The sequence below is a fragment of the Tenrec ecaudatus genome (genome assembly GCF_050624435.1).
Source record: "Tenrec ecaudatus isolate mTenEca1 chromosome 5 unlocalized genomic scaffold, mTenEca1.hap1 SUPER_5_unloc_5, whole genome shotgun sequence".
Classification (NCBI taxonomy): Eukaryota; Metazoa; Chordata; class Mammalia; order Afrosoricida; family Tenrecidae; genus Tenrec; species Tenrec ecaudatus.
Genome location: NW_027457603.1, coordinates 1296911 through 1314117, shown reverse-complemented (window position 1 = coordinate 1314117; position 17207 = coordinate 1296911). Strand labels below are relative to the sequence as shown.

At 48.7% G+C, this 17207-nt stretch overlaps 1 long non-coding RNA gene across 2 annotated transcripts in view; it reads right to left on the bottom strand.

The window, feature by feature from the left end:
* The window catches only part of LOC142435878 (uncharacterized), an 84102-nt gene extending 69931 nt beyond the window's left edge, over positions 1 to 14171 (bottom strand). Inside the window, exon 1 of one of the 2 annotated variants that reach the window (XR_012781633.1) lies at positions 14035 to 14171. This is a non-coding gene — a long non-coding RNA (uncharacterized LOC142435878). Of the gene's footprint in view, positions 1 to 6943; positions 7367 to 14034 lie in introns of those variants that run through there. The other variant, XR_012781634.1, reaches the window with a different exon arrangement.
* Positions 14172 to 17207: the final 3036 nt, after the last annotated feature.

The window sequence follows — 17207 nt, the reverse complement described above, 5'->3', positions numbered from 1 at the left end:
TGCCAGGACTCAGGAAACATGACCCCAGGCTTTTGGGCTTCACACATGCATACACACACGCGTCCGCGCTCTAGGAATGTTCTCACGAAACATGACCCCAGGCTGGTGGTCTTCACATGCACACACACGTGTGCGCACACACACACATACATGCTCTAGGAATGTTCTCAGCAAACATGACCCCAGGCTGGTGGTCTTCACACACACACACACACACACACGCACACACACACACACACGCTCTAGGAATGTTCTCAGCAAACATGACCCCAGGCTGGTGGTCTTCACACACACACACACACACACGCACACACACACACACACACGCTCTAGGAATGTTCTCAGGAAACATGATCCCAGGCTGGTGGTTTTCACACACACACTCACGCGCACACTCTAGGAATGTTCTCAGGAAACATGACCCCAGGCTGGTGATCTTCACACACACGCACACACACACACACACACACGCGTGCACGTGCTCTAGGAATGTTCTCCGGAGAGAGTGGCTTCTAAGGACTGAGTGCTGCAAAGAAAGTCACAACTGGGAGCAGCCTTCCCTTCCCCTAGAGACTCCTGGGAAATCAGGATGTGCACGGAGATTAGACATCACCTGTCTTGATAAGGGAAACCAGTTCAATAGTGGTCAGTGTTTCCTCTGTGCTTCTAACACAGGGTTTTATTTCCTGGGCACCAGATTATAGAAGAAGGCAGGAGGGCCCCCCAAAATATGATTAGTTGATCCGCTAGAGTAAATTCTCATGTGCTTAAAAGAACACCCCTGGTGGGCCAGGGTTTACTGTTTACTGAACTAAACAGTAAAGGATGGCGAGGAAGACATCCACTGAGCCTTGACCTCCATGCCTCAGTCAGGACACCAAGTGTGTGTGTGGGGTGGGTGGGGACTGACACCAGTGGTGGAGGAGGGAAGTGGACATAGGCCCCAGAGACTGCTGGTACAGCAGCATGATGTTGTTTCTGGAGTCCTGATTGTGCCAAGGCAGCCTCTGGAGTGACTGTGGCAGTAAAAAATCAGATTCTGGATCTGCAGAGCCTGGATCTGGGGCCTCTTGGGTAGCAGGTAGCTTGGGTGTGTTCCTAGAGAGAGTGAAGAGCTGGACACCGGACTACCCGCTGCTGAACCCTACCGTTCGTGCTAGGTAAGTGCACGGAGATGGAGAGAAGACCCTGAAAGAACAGCAAGGGGTGCATGGACCAAGCCCCTTCCCTTTCCCCTGCCACCAGGTCCTCTTATATGGTGCTGTGAGGTCAAACAAAGGGAAGCCCACTCAGACCTGCAGAGACCTCAGCGAAACACCTGCCCCCCACCCCCCACAATTCAGCAGACATCTCACAAGGACACTCACACATACCCGAGAGAGAAACCTCACACACATACTTCCTTGGAGACTTCCAGAGAGACTCAGAGGCCTCGCACAGAGACTTCATATGAAGTTCTCAGCATCCTTTATGGAGACTTCTCAGAGACCCCACAGGGACCTCACACAAAGCCCTCCCACATAGCTCACTGCCAGCACGGGAGAATTAGCAGCCGCTGTCCACCCCTGAGCTCCTGGAAACTTTCACACATTGTCTGCAGTGCCCCCCATGCTTGTGCATCTTTGTCCTCATAGCCTTGCTTGGGAACAACAGAATCACAAACTGCACGTAGTTGTGTGCAAATTTTTTCCACTGAAACATTTTCACTAGCCTGAACTCTGAAGTGTAGTTTACAATTGAAATACAAGTAAAACTGCCAACACCAAATGAGAGTGTGATTTTAGATGGTGTGCAGTCAAATGTCGCACGCCACACTTTTACTTTTGCTTCGGACAAATTCTCTAATTGGTGGGGAAGTGACTGACTACTTTGGAAGCAACAGAACAGTCCATCAAATGGGCTTCAGGACTCAAATATATAAATAGACATCTGATCTGAACTCAAACTCATTCCCCAAGGGGCTCATGAACCTAATTTTTTTGGAAGAGTGAAGGAACCCACATGAAAATAACAAAATTTACATCACATTGTGTCTGTCTGGCTTAATTTCTCAATGAAACAGCTGTCATATCTGAAGATATGCAGGGCAACATTCCTTTTATAGCTCTGTCGACATAATTAATATGATTTTTCTGTGAAATGTAATATTTCTAAGTTATGCAAAGTCCTAATGTTTATCTACCACAACAAACTGATAATATTTCGAAGGATGAAGAAATAGATCAAGAAATAATAATTAATGAAATACACATTTTCAGGTAGTACCATTTACAATAGCCAAGCGTAAATGAAAATATCTATATCTATACTTGAATAAAAAAACAACAGATTTATATGAGGAAAACTACAGAAATTACAAGAAATCAAGAGTGACCTCAGCAAATGGGATAATATCCCATGCTCCTTGACCAGACGACTCAATGTAGTACAGTTATCAGTTCTACTCAAGGCACTAGACAAGTTTAATTCACTCCTGATAAAATTACCCTCATCTTTCTTCAAAGAATTGCAAAACCACTGATTACTAACTTCATATGGTAAGGGCATAGGTCAGGGGTTGAACCTACAAACTTCTCCTTGGTAGAAAGATAAAACTGTTCTCATAAAAGACTTGTAGGCTGGCTTTGAGTTGGAATTTTGGGGTCATTTAGGATTTTTTTGTGGCATGTGATTTTTAGGGCTTTAAGGTCATTTGGGGTCATTTAATTTTTTTGCGCATTAGGGTGGTTTGGGCTTTAAGGGTGTTTTATAAGGTTTAAGGGAGTTTTTAAGGGATTTAGGGGTGATTTTTTGGAGTGTATAGGTATTTTTTAGCAGGTAGGGGTGTTTTTAGTGATCTTACAGGGTTTCTTAGAGATTTTAGGGTATTTTAAAATATTTTATGTGTTTTTCCCCAGCATTTTATGTTTTGTTGGGGCTTTCATGTTGTCTTCAGGGCATTTATGTGGTTTTGGAAGTTCATGGTTTGGGAATCTTCTAGGGATATGATTTGGAAGTTCCACATGTTTTGGGAGGCATTTAGTGTGTTATTTGTGGCTTCAGAGTGTTATTTGAATTTTAGGGAATATTATGGCTTTTCAGACATTTTAAGGCTTTTAGGGTGATTTTAGTGTTTAAGGGTGTTTATTAGGCTTATATGTGTTTTTATGGCTTTTAGTGTTTTGTTAAAATTTTAGGGTGCTTCTTAAGGCCTTAGAGTGTTTGGGGGGATTAGGTTTTGGTTTTCAGGGCTTTAGGGTTTTGTTGGATTATTTTTTGCTTTCATGGTGAATTCATGTCTATTAGGCTGTTGGACTTTTACAGGGTTTTATAGTGCTTCGGGTTGCTTTGTAGGGATGTTCTTGGGGTTTTAAAAGACTTTTAGCGTGTTTTTAGGGCTTCACGTGTTCTTTATTTTGCGTTTTAAGGCATTTGCATAATATTAGGGCATTTATTATGTTTTCGGGACGTAAGGAGTTTTTTTTTAAGACTTATGGCGCATTAGGGTGTTTTAGAAAGCCTTTTACCATGTATTTAATGGTCTTAAGATGTTTTAAAGAGTCTTTAGGTGTGGTCTTAGCATTTTAGAAATATTTTAGACGTTTTAGGGTTTTTAAGGCATTTATAGTGTTTTTACGACTTTTAAGGTGTTTTTAGAACACGCCTGACAGGTACACACTATTTCAATCAGGCTCTGGTTAGTGCCTCTCAATCAATTGGTGACATGGGAGTCTGGATAATGGATTACCTTTACTCTGCAGATGAGAAAACTCACTCAAAAAGACACAGGTGTTGACCCACAGGCACACAACTGGTTAACAACAAAGACATATTCACAACCAGTGTTGGGAGCCAGAGCCCTAAGCCCCACATACCTGTCCCCAGCCGAACAGTCAATCTATCCTGAACCATCAAATGATCTGAGCAGATCCTCCCACCCAACTCACCTTCCCATGCCAAATATTTTATTTCAGAAGGTGGCAGTGAATCTGCAGCTCTGAGAGAGGGACATATCTGATCGGAGCACATGGAGCAGATGAAGGGGGAGGAGGGGAATGTGGAGCACATCCTGGCACACCAGGACTTGAGGATGATGTTCCCACTCAGAGAATCCAGTCCACATAGAAGACCACATGGCCAGCCCCACGATGAGACAAGACACCCCTCAAAGACCCATAGCCTTAGAGGGGACAACACTGAAGACACAGTGTGGGAAATGCGCCCGAACTAATCCTGCCACACCGAGGCATAACACTAAGGGGGTACAGCAGAAGAGCAAGAAAACGAAGCATCAAGGTCCCCAGGGAATGCCAAAGGATGACTTTGGGGCCAGTACTTGGTACACCAACAGACTGGACTGGAAAACACTCTTAAAGGCCAACAAACCGACCTTGAACTAACGATGAGCCACTTCTTTCTTGTTGAGTTGTTTTCATTCATTGTCATTGGATTTTGGTTGTTTTGTTGCTTTTAGTGCTTGGTTTTGCTCTGTCTTGTTTTGTGTATGTTATTACATCTACAGGTCTGTCTAAATAAGATAGGCTGGATGAACAATCTGGAGGAGAGAAAACAGGACCAACACTTCTGGGGAGACATGGGAGAGAGGGAGGTGTGGGGAAAGGTAGTGGTGTTAAGAAACCCAGAGAAAAGGGAAGAACAGGTGATGCAAATCAGTGGTGAGGGGGATGTAGGAGGCCTGGTAGGGAGTGATCAAGGGAAATGGAACCAATGGAACCAAGAGGAATTACTGAATTACTGAAGCACAAATGAAAAGTGAGCATGGCAGTGGGCCCAAGAGGCAAATCAAAGGGAATAGAAAAGCAAGCTAGGAAGCAAGGGTCAATTATAGAGGTTTAAAAAAAGGCATGTACATATTTAAATATATGAGCATGGGGAAATAGATCTATGTCCCTATATTTATAGGTTTTGTATTAAGGTAGCAGATGGACATTGGGCCACTGCTCAAGGACTCCCTCGTTGCAAAAATACTGTTCTATTAAATTGGCATTCTATGATGCTCACCTTCCCTACACGATCACTGAACACAAAGCAGGTACATAAGCAAATGTGGTGAAGAAAGCTAATGGTGCCCAGCTATCAAATATATAGCATGTGAGGTCTTAAAGGCTTAAAGGAAAACAAGCGCCCATCTAGCTCAGAAGAAACAAAGCCCACATGGAAGAAGCACACCAGCTTGTGTGATCATGAGGTTTTGAAAAGATTTGGTAGCAGGCATCATCAGAACAAAAAAAATCTTATCATTGCGAATGAGCGGGGAGTGCTGGGTACAGACACAAAGCCCATTTACAGTCCTCTGGACATCCCTAACAGAAGGGTGTCAGGGAGGAGATAAACCAAGACAGGTACCAGATAATAACGATGAAACACAGCTTTCCCCTAGTTCCTACATGTTTCCTCTCTCCCACTATCATGATCCCAAGTCTAATTTACAAATCAGGCTAGACTAGAGAATGTACACTTGGACAGATAGGAACAGGAAACATGGGGAATCCAGGGTGGATGAGCCCTTGAGGACCAGTGTTATGAGTGCAGACTCGGGAAGGGTGGAGGGAGGGTAGGTTGGAAAACGGAAACCGTATACAGGGATCTACATTTAACCTCAACAGAAAAGTGGGTGAAGGAACACCAGACAGTGCAAGATATGAGAAAATAATTAGTAAATTATCAAGGGTAGCTCGAATGGAGGGGGAAAAATGAGGAGCTGAGGCCAGGGGCTTGGGTGGGGTGGAGAGTGGATATTTTGAGAATAATGAGGGCAATGAATGTACAAATGTGCTTTACACAACCGATGTATATATGCATTGTGGTTAGTGTTGCATGAACAATTTAAAAAAAGGTCTGGACAGAGGGCACATGCAAGGATGATCTCAGGCTGGATTAGATCAGCAAAATCACCTACTGGAGTTGCCTCACCCTGTGTCTATTCCTGAGTCAGGCATGAAGCTTAGGGCCCATAGTCCCAGGAGCTGGACAGGGAGGGAGGCGGGGTTCTGAGGTCATTCCATAGGGGCAATGGCCCTCCTGTCCTGCCCGGCCCACCCTCCTTTGTAATCCTGCTGGCTGGAGCACGGCTTTCATGGAGTCCACACCATGGGAGCTCTACTACTCATGGGGGATTGGCAGGAAGCCTCTGCTTATGCGCACACACCACCACCTAGCTGGAGGATCTCTGTGAACAAAGCCTGAGGCAGACAACAAGCCCACTAATTGATGCTGTAAGAGATACAATCAGCATCCAGAAACCTGCAACTGGGAGTAAGAGGCAGCATACTTGGCCCCAGCCACTCCCACTGCCATCTTCAAGGAGTGACATTCTAAAGCAGAGGGTTTTCAAAAGGCACTGCCAGGACTGTGGAATGAGCAGCTCATTTGTGGACATGGATACTGTGTGATCCAGAAGTATTACCTCTTCCTTTCCATTCAGGTGAGACAAAAAAAAGTTCCAAATAGAAAGCCATGCATCTAAACAGTATCCAATAGCCACTCATGTGCAGTGCTGCCGCCTCCAAAGAGCTTTCCTAGGTTTTTCTCTCTGTGGACAGATATACCTTGGTCCTTGGCTCTGCATGAGAAAGAATTCACGCCAAAGCCAGGTTTGTGATCCAATTGTGTTTTAGGAGAGATAGGGAGGTATGGTAGGCAACCCTGGTGGACCCCAGTGGCTGAATTGAATTTACTTGGCCTAGGTGGGTCAATGTGGGTGCAGCACCCACCCAGGTGTACCTGGCCTTCCTGACTGGAAACCTGGACCTCTGAGCACGCTCGGTGTGCCACTCTTTCCTGGGTGGCTAGCTTGGCCCTCTGAGCATGCATCATGGACAACCTAGTCCCTATGCTAGCTACCTAAAATTTACACCCTGAAGAGATATGGACCCAAATCTTTGGGGTACAAGGCGACGACATCTTTAGGTACTTCCTGCTGGCAAAAGGGTGAAGTCCATACCCTTTCTACTCTGCTGGGAGGGGTTGTCCATTCAGGTCTAGGATGGATAAGGTTGAGGTGGTCCAGGAGATGGTGGTCCTAGAGGTGGCACACTTGGTTCAGAGGGCTTGGTAACTTGAGAACTTCTGGAAAAACAAACAAACGGACAAAAGGGTGAACAGTTTAACTGAGACAAGGCTAGGCTTGTGAGGTGGCAGTGCCCTTGAAATTAGGTGAGTGTCACAGGAAACAAAAAAAATCCTAGGATTATCAGGCATGTGTGTTTGTTCGTTCTAAGTATAGGCACGGGAGTAAAAGCATCCACAATTTCCCCTATGAGGGTACAGGGTTTGGGAACTACTGGGTGCACTGAGATCACTGTTTCATTTATGATCCTAATGTTTGGACCCACTGATAAGAACCATGCTTCTATTTAATCCTATTATCCCTCAATTATTAACTTTGGTCAAACCAATTTTGTTTTCATTAATTACTTTCATAGTTATCTATCTATCTATCTATACACACACATTTAATTGAATGGAATGAAAAGGTCATGCGTTATAGCGTTAAATTGTAATATTGGAATACTACAGCGGGAGTCAACAGGGATCAAAAGAAAGTAAGTGTCTGAGTCATTTTTAATTTTCTTGGCTTCAAATTGAATAAAAGACTTGTAAATTACCCAGAGACCAAATTCCCATGGTGCCTCCTACAACGGGTAGAATGTTCAGGGATGTTTCAGGGCTGGGAGATTAGTAACCCCTAAGTCCAGGATCCCTTAGGGCAGGGGTCCTCAAACTGTTTACACAGGGGGCCAGTTCACTGTCCCTCAGACCGTTGGAGCACCAGACTATAGTTAAAAAAAACCAAACTATGAACAAATTCCTATGCACATTGCACGAATCGGCTACTAAGTAGGACATGCAGAGGCAGCAAAAACACCCTGAGGGTGGGATAAATGTCGTCAGGCCACATGTGCCCCACGGGCCACAGTTTGAGGATGCCTGCCTTAGGGGTTCCTGGGTGCACTGGGGATGAAGGTCTCTACTGCTCCTCAAAAGGAGAAATGCTGTAACTTCTGGCATTTCGGCCCACTTTCCAATCACTTTACAAAACTGTTCCAGGTGAATCAGGGTTAGAAGGGAAAGTGTACCATTCTCTGGCCACCATTCTCCTTTCTCAAATAAAGTTGCATAGTGTATCAGCTTTTGTTTGTCTAGCCTCTGTGTCAACTCTATCCCAATTGGACAGGATTCATGCAAGGGGGCAATTCCTGAGTATGAAGCTGCTAAGTCCCATCTAGAAAGCACAAAAGAAGGCTATGTAGAGCTTGCTGCCTCAAGGTCAATAAACCCCACTTGAGAGCGAGCCCTTTGTTGCCCTGAATCTGTTGCCTCAGGAAGATGCCCCAGCAAGAAGTAAGGGATCAAAGACAACTCACTGAGGTCGACTTTAAGTCCAACCATTATTCTAGACAAGCTAGGAGAACCACTGCTTGGGATGGCCCCATGGCCCTCCAAGATGCCTGCTGGCGGGAGCAGACTCTCAAATCTCTGAAGGGAAGGGGCATCTGGAAGCTCAGGGAACCTTAAGGGAATTGGAATTTCTGTCTGGAACATCGTGGCAGTGGAACTGTGTATTAAGAGCTTTCCCCAAAAGTGCCTTAAGCAGCAACACTGAAAGCCTAAAGGTAACAGTTACACAGGAAGGGTTCCATATGCCATTGGCCTAAGCCTGGGCCACGGAAAACCAGCCTGTAACAAGGAACAAACCTACACTGGTAGAACACTAACACTATAACGCCTCAAGTTTTAAATTCAGGAAATAATTTTAAACATTTTTATTCTTTACTTTCATAGTTATCAATATGTATATATGGCATTCAAATATATAAAACGTGCAATGTTTTTGAAATGTAACCAAATTGTCACATTGATAATTTATAAGTTTGGTACCAGATAAGTTTCAATTAAATGCTATAAAAATGTTGTGCTGGGCATTATAGGGCTAAAGCAGCTTGTTTGAAAAGCCAGGAGAAAGGGAATGGAGGGGAAAAGGGAAATATTTGGCTCCCAGGACAAGGCAGGGCTAACTCCCAGGTCTATTCAACCAGCTCCCTAGGCAGTGCCCTTCCACATGTTTGGGCTGGTGGGCACCATCTTGGCCAGGGTCACAGGCCCCGTTTCCCCATGGCCACAATGGCGGCTATATAGGATCTCTGGGAAAAGCTTAAACAGCCTTGACAAGAGTGAAGCCATTATGAGCTGACAGAAGGCACCATGTAAAGTAAATAAAGTAGCTATGAACTGTAAATGAACTAGCTGATGTAGGGGAGGTAGGCTGTGCAGATGTGCCCAAGGGAATGTCCCAAAGGATATGGATGCTCAGAAGATTCGCGAGAGCGACCAGAGCAGTCTTTGTTCAACTAAGAATGACTAACTGCAACACCCTGCTTCCCTACTCTGCCTGCTTGCACACCTGCACATTGCAAAAGTATAAAAACCTTTGGACAATTAGACTGGGGCTGCTCAGGAAAAAAAACTTTTTCTGTTGAACTTGCCAGCGGTCGGAGTAGTTTTCTTTCTGGGAATGGAGACTGGCTACAACATTTCGAGGTGCACCGAGATCCAATTGCCACTGTCTGGGCTTGCTTAGAAAGGAAACCTCCTTAACAGGAGTGCTCTCCCCAGAACTACGGATTTCTGATTTCTCTAGGCCAGGGGTCCTTAAACTCTTTAAACAGGGACCAGTTCACTGTCCCTCTGATCAGTTGGAGGGCCGAACTATCGTTTCAATAAAACTATGAACAAATTCCTATGCTTCCTGCACATACCTTATTTTGAAGTTTAAAAAAAACACACAAACAAACGGGGCACAAACACTCGGCGGACAGGATCAAGGTCCTCGGCTATCCGCATGTGGCTCACAGGCTATTGTTTGAGGACCCCTGCTCTAGGCGCTCACAAAGAGAATGTAGTTTCAGCCCTAAAGCCTGGAGACTCCGCAATTTGTTTAAAGGTGATTGGACAGAAGGAGTTCCTGATTTGCCCATGCAAGACTCGTTTTCCCTTCCCCTATTTCTCAGAGTTCATAGTTATGTTTATGGGGAACCAGGACATCCCTATCTGATCCCTAAAATTGATGCGTGGAATGATATTGCCACTAATAAGCCAGCATAAACAAAAGACTTACTTCCTCCTGCAACAGAAAGGGTTCTTGTTTCAAGATTTCAGGAAACATGGCAGGACCAGAAAAAAAATAGACCCAAGGTCCTAAAACCACTAAGGTGGAGGCTGCCCTTCCCCAACCCCTCCCCATACCCCTCTGTCTCAGCTTTATTCCTTTTTGCAGGAGGACTCTGGGAGTGGGAGAACTAGCTTACGACCCTTCATTATCACTGCCACCCTGTCAGGTGCATGGGGCTGGAGAGAGAGAAATACTCATAACTCCTTTCTGAGTCCACACCCCAACATACACTAGGGCTGGTATGGGATCTCGACCGCCCCACCCCCCAAGAAGGATGATTTGGCAGCACCCATTCTACACTCAAGGCAAGCAGCCCCAACACCTGGGGAAGACCCCTGAGTCCCTTTTTGGGTATCTATCCCCTTGTATTCCAGTGATTTGTATAATTGGAATCAACAAAATCCCTTTTTCTGACAAAGCAGGTCTGATTCCTTGATAGAAACGGTTTTCCATATGCATTAGCCCACCTCCAGAAATTGCCAGCAACTTCTCCAGGTGCTGTTCACAACACAGGTACAGTAGCCCTGCCAGAGAGAGGCCCAGTAAGCAGTCAATGGACATGATGGTCAGACAGCAGGCACTCCCCATGTGAGGGAAACTCTTTTTGCCACTGCATGAAAAATGTGAGATCCAAACTCCTAGCAAGGCACAGAAGGCCCAACCAGGTATCACCAGTTTCTCTTGCAGGCCCTCAGTGGAACAGCTAGAAAACCTATGAATTTATCTAAGGTCAGTGAGAATTTTCAGGCTCTTACAAGAGAATGTCTGCGTGCCTTTTTAGAGTGACTGATGGAAGCCTACGGGCTTTATATCCCTAAAGGCCTGGAGGCCCTGAGAACAGGAGGGCAATAAGTATTGCCTTTATTACTCAGTCTGCCTCAGACATGAAAAAGAAGTGGGAAGGGTTTGACGGGAAAAATCTTAGTGATTTGGTACAAGTGGCTCAGCGGGTGTGTAACAACAGAGATGATCCTACCACGACAGAGACAAAGAAACTAGTTAAAATACTAGGAATTGCCATGAGAGACCCCAGAGACTCAGGAAAAGGAGAGCATGGCCCACTTACGGAGAGACTGACCTGTGGGCACCGCCAAGCCATGGGGCAGGATCAATGTGCCTACTGCAGGAAAGAAGGACATTGGAAAAATCAGTGCCTTGAATACCCCAGGAGAAGCAGACAACCCTCCAATAGAGAGGACGGGCCTCATCCACACCTAGAAAATCCCAAGCAAGAGACAATAATGCTTGAAGAAGCTGAATGAAGGTGTCCGTGCTCTGTTTCACTTGGTCCCCAGGATCCCAGGCTAACTGTCCAAGTAGGAGGCCAGCCAGTCAATTTCTTAGTGGACACAGGGATTACCTTCTCAGGTTCAGAAAAGAGTACAGGCAAATTGTCAAAAGGAAAGATTTGAATTACTGTCAGCATATGATTGCTTCCAAAAATAACTCACACCAGAAGATTTGCATGGAGGTTAGGTGGGTTTCTCAAGACATCATGATAAAAAATATCTGTCTGCCCTTTGTCCCAGTTAGCCATATGATTTTTATGGCACTGGCCCCTGGCTTGGCTGTTGAGCCAGGGAAACTGTTTTTGCAGGACGTGAGGCGGTGGCCTGTGGCCATCAGTGGAAGGACAAAATCTCCACAGTGGTCTTCCTGTTTCAATATGGAGCCACCTATATCACCTCTCGGACATTATTGTTGTCCTGGGCTCAGAATCACCACCCCAGGTCTAGAAGGCACCTAACAGATCCACACTATTTGAATCAGGCTCTGGTTAGCCCCTATCGATCACTTGGTGACATGGGAGTCTGGACAATGGAGTACCTTTACTTTTCGGATCAGAAAACTAACTCAAAAAAACACAGGTGTTGACCCAGAGGCACACAACTGGTTAAAAACAAAGCCAAACTTACAACCATTTTCTGGAGCCAGAGTTCTGAGCCCCTCGTGGCTGTGCCCAGCCGAGCAGTCCCTCTCTCCTGGACCCACCAAAGATCTGAGCAGATATTCCCCACAACCCCTCCCAAAGATTTTATTTCAGAGGATAGCATTGAATTTGCATCTCCTGGACAGAGACATTATCTGATCAGAGCACACAGAGATGAAGGGGAGAAGGGGAGAGTGGAGCACATCCTGTCCCACCAGACCTTGAGGATGATGTTCCCACTCAGAGAAGTCAGTTCACATAGAAGACCACATGGCCAGCCCCACGATGAGACACAACGTCCCTCAAAGACCCATAGCCCTAGAGGGGACAACACTGGAGACACAGTGTGGGAATTACCCCCAAACTGATCTCGCTACACCGAGGCATAACACTAAGGGGGTACAGCAGAAGAGCAAGTAAAAGGAGCAGCAAGATCCCAAGGAAATGCTAAAGGTGGACTTTAGGGTCAGGGTTTGGTGCCCCAAAAGACTGGACTAGAAAACACTTCTAAAGGCCAACACATAGTCCTTAAACTATCTATGAGCTTTTCTATCTTGTTGACCTTTGTTTTCTTTTATTGTAATTGGATTTTTGTTGTTTTGTTTATTTTGCTGCTTGGTTTTGTTCTTTCTTGTTTTTGTGCATGTTATTGCCTCTACAGGTCTGTCTAAATAAGATAGGCTGAACGAACAATCTGGAGGAGAAAAAAAAACGGGACTAGCACATCCTGGAGGACATGCGAGAGAGGGAGGTGGGAAGAAAGGTAGTGGTGTTAAGAATTCCAGAGACAAGGGAACAAAAAGTGATGGAAATCGGTGGTGAGGGGGATGTAGGAGGCCTGGTAGGGCGTGATCAAGGGTAATGTAACCAAGAGTAATTACTGAAACCCAAAGGAAGACTGAGCATGGCAGTGGGCACAAGAGGAAAATCAAGGGTATAGAAGAGTGAGCTGGGAAGCAAGGGCCAGTTATAGATGTCTAAATAAAGGCATGTACATATATTTACAAAGGGGCATGGGGAAATAGATCTATGTCCATATGTTTATAGATTTAGTATTAAGGTAGCAGATGGACATAGAGCCTCCGCTCAAGGACTCCTTCATTGCAAGAACATTGTTCTATTAAATTGGCATTAAACGATGCTCACCTTCCCTACACGATCACTGACCGCAAAGCGGCTGCATAAGCAAATGTGATGAAGAAAGCCGATGGTGTCCAGCTACCAAAAGATATAGCGTGTGGGGTCTTAAAGGCTTGAAGGTAAAGAAGCAACCATCTAGCTCAGAAGCAACAGAGCCCACATGGAGGAAGCATACCAGCCTGTGTGATCACAAAGTTTCAAAGGGATAAGGCAACAGGCATCATGAGAACAAAAAAATCTTATCATGGAGAATGAGAGGGGACGGCCGGGTATAGACCCAAAACCTAATTGCAGTGCACTGGACATCCCCTTACAGAAGGATCTCAGAGAGGAGATAAAAGAATACAGGGTATGAGACGGCAAAGAAAAACACAACTTTCCTCAAGTTCTTTTTTTTTTGTTATTTTTGCGCACCCTGCGGGCGCCCGGGGCCGCCCCCGGGCCGCCCCCTCCCCGGTCCCGCGGCGGCGGCGGCTCGGGGCCGGGGGAGGGGGGGGGGCGCCAGGGGAGGGGGCAGACACCAGGAGCAGCGGTGGCAGCGGTGGCTCCCAGCGCCATCTTGGGCTGATCGATGAATTGAACAAAGAGGATCAATTTCCGATCAAGCGAGTTATCAATGGGGGCCGGGGAGTGAGAGGGACTTGTCCCTGAGTCGGCCCCGCTTTTCCCGGCACGCCCCTCCTCCCCTCCGCCGCGGCCCCCCGGCGGCGAGGCAGCCCGGCGCCCCCGGGGAGGCCGCGACCGCCCGCAGCCCCCACCCCCGAGCGAGAGGCCGAGAGAGGAGAAGCCTGACCTGCAGCTGCTGTAAATCAAAGCGCTTCCAATATTGAAACATCGATCCCACATTGGCCGCCATCTTGAGACATATTGAGACGGAGTGAGAGGCTGATAGAGAGGGGGCTGGAGTTCAGGAGCCGCCAGGAGGCAGCAGGCGGGTGGCGCCAAAACCCGGCCTGGAGCCGGCCGCCGCCGCCGCCGCCACAGAGGAGCGCGGACTCCTCCTCACGGCGCCACCGCCGCCAGGGCGAGCCGAGCCGGAGCTGGAGTCGGAGGCCGAGGGCGCGGCGGCAGCTGGCCCGGCCTCGCGCGCGGCCGCCCGGCCCCCGCCCCCCGCCAGCGGCCGAACGAGCGACCCGCCCGCGACCCCCGCCCCTCCCAACCCCCAGCCCCGGCCGGCGGCCGCCCGGCTCGGCGCGGCCCTGCCCCGAGGGGGCGCTGGAGGGCGGCGAGAGGGCAGCCCCGCGGCCCGCCGAGGCCCAGGCCCGGCTCACCTGGCGCGGGGGGGCGCGGAGGGAGGGGGCCCTGGCGGCGGCGGAGCGCAGCCCCCCCCCCCGCCCGTCTCTACGCCCGGGCGCTGGGTGCCGGCGACGCGCCGGGGGTCGTCGGTCGTCCTGCTGGGCGCCCGTCCGCCCGCGGAGCCGCCGCGACCACCTGCCTGAGCCCAGATCCCCGCACGGCGCAGGCCTCAGCGCACCCGCGCGTGTGCCCGAAGCCTTGACCGTGGGCGGCCCCGCCAGCCGGGGCCTCAAGGACCCAGCACCCCAGAGCGCCCTTGCTGGGGGAGGGCAGGGGCGTGGGGAGGCATCAGCCCCTGACCCTCTTGAACTTGCACCCGCCAGCGTCCCACGCCGGGGCCCCAGAGTCCCCGCTCAACACCACCCGGTGACCCAGGGCCCCCGAGCTGTCGCCGCCAACTTTTCACGACCGGAAAAGTCTCGACGCGCAGTCCTTGCAGCCCCCGAGGCGCGTCTGGGGAACAGCCCCGGAAACTTCCAGGGCTGCGGACCCCCTGGTTGGGTATTCGTTTGGAGGCAGACATTTGGGAAACCGAATTCAAAAACAGAAAGCAAGGCGAAAACGGCGACATGGGGACCGAATCCGAATAGCACGATCCCTCTTGATTGGCTTCCTCACGGACACCTGGCAAAAGCATGTTTGGGGATGGTCCTAAGTGTTGACACGCACGTGTGGCTCGGCGCTTCCAGTGGGACACCGCGCCGCGCTGGCTCGCACTGCAAGTAAAGTGCAGTTAGATCAAACCAATCCCCATCTCCAGGACTCGGGGTACATAAACCCTGTAGGGACTCCAAACTAAAATGCATATACGTGGGAGAGCATTCCTTTTCCTACTGGGCTGGGTGTGTGCCACTGATCAGGCGAGCGGGGTCGGCCTGCGTGAATGGATGGAGGAACCAGAAATGAGACGACGCAACATTCGAGGAGCCGCGCGTCCCCACGGTCTCGCGCTGCTGACCAAGGGGGGTCTCTCGTTTTATCCAGCCGCAGGTCCTGCGACACCCCCGCTCGCAGCCCCTCGGGGGGCCCCGCTGGCAGGAAGACGGTGGGGTGCGCGAGGGCGTCGAGGGGCGCGTCCCGAGTCCCCGCCTGCAAGGCCGCCCGTGCGCCCTGCGGGGCGCTCCAAGCCTCCGGCTGCGCTGGGCGGCCCGTAGCGCGCGACGCCCGGGCCTGCGCACCCAGCGGGCGGGTGGCCGCCTCCTCAAGTTCTTAATGCTTCCTCTTGCCCCACTAACCTGAACCCAGTTCTACCATACTAATCTGGCCAAACTAGAGAAGGTATTGTAGTACCGATAGGAATTTCAAACACGGGGAATCCAGGGTGGATGGGCCTGTGAGGACCAGTGTTATGAGTGGAGATACTGGGAGGGTGGAGGAAGGGCAGGATGGAAAGTGGGAACCGATTACAAGGATCTTCATTGACCTCAAAAGAAAGGTGGGTGAAGATATGACAAAAGAATTAGTACATTTCCAAGGATTGATGAGGGATGGGTGGCGGGCATTGAGGGGGGGAAAAATGAGGAGCTGAGGCCAGGGGCTTGGGTGAAGAGTGGAGATTTTGAGAATAATGAGGGCAATTAATGGTCAGATGTGCTTCAAACAGCTGATGTATATATGGATTGTGGTTAGTGTTGTAAGAGCCCCTAATAAAATGATCATAAAAGAAACAAAAATAATCTGGGCAGAGGGCTCATGCAAGGATGATCTCAGGCTGGATTAGACCAGTCAAAACAGCTACTGGAGTCGCCTCACCCTGTGTCAATTCCTGAGTCAGGCATGAAGCTTAGGGCCCACAGCCCCAGCAGCTGGCCAGTGAGGGACGTGGGTCTCTGAGGCCATTCCACAGGGGGAATGGTCCTCTGTGCTGCAGGGCCCACCCTCCTATGTAAGCGTGCTGTCTTGGACAGGGCCTACATGGAGTCCACACCATGGGAGCTCTACTACTCATGGGGGATTGGCAGGAAGCCTCTGCTCATGCGCACACACCACCAACTAGCTGGAGGATCTCCGTGAACAAAGCCTGAGGCAGACAACAAGCCCACTAACTGATGCTGTAAGAGATACAGCGAGAGTGAGTCAGCATTGTGCACAGAATTGAGCGATACTGGTTCTTTGGGAAATTCATAATCCAACACTGACACTGCTGAGATAAAGGATGACAGTGAGGAAGATTCTACACCTGAGCTCTGTGATGGGCCAACGTGGTGCTCTACTCTCTTCAGGAATGGATGAGCCAGCTCCACCAAGATTCCCCTTTACTGGAGCACCTGCTATGTATGTAGACGTTGAACACAAGAACGCTTTGGCGTTCCTACAATGATTTCTGACCGATGAGGTCATCGAAAAATTGATTATGATAGCCCGGAGGTTTACTTTCAGGTTTTAACCCCTCTTCAGTTAATTTCTGTGCATGGGGGAAGGTTTGGGGCTTGCTTCATTTTCCTACATACGGTATCTCAGTTTGTCCAACACCATTTGTTGAGCAAGCAGAATTTGTCCCTTTGGATATTTCTGTGTCCTTTTTCGAAGGCTAGTTTCCTGTTGACTGGTGAATATATGTGTAGCTTTTCTGTTCGAATCCATTGATCTATATACCTCTCAGTGTACCAATACACTGCTCTCCCTTAGGGAAAAACAACAACAAAAGTTGTATGAGCCCCTATATAATGA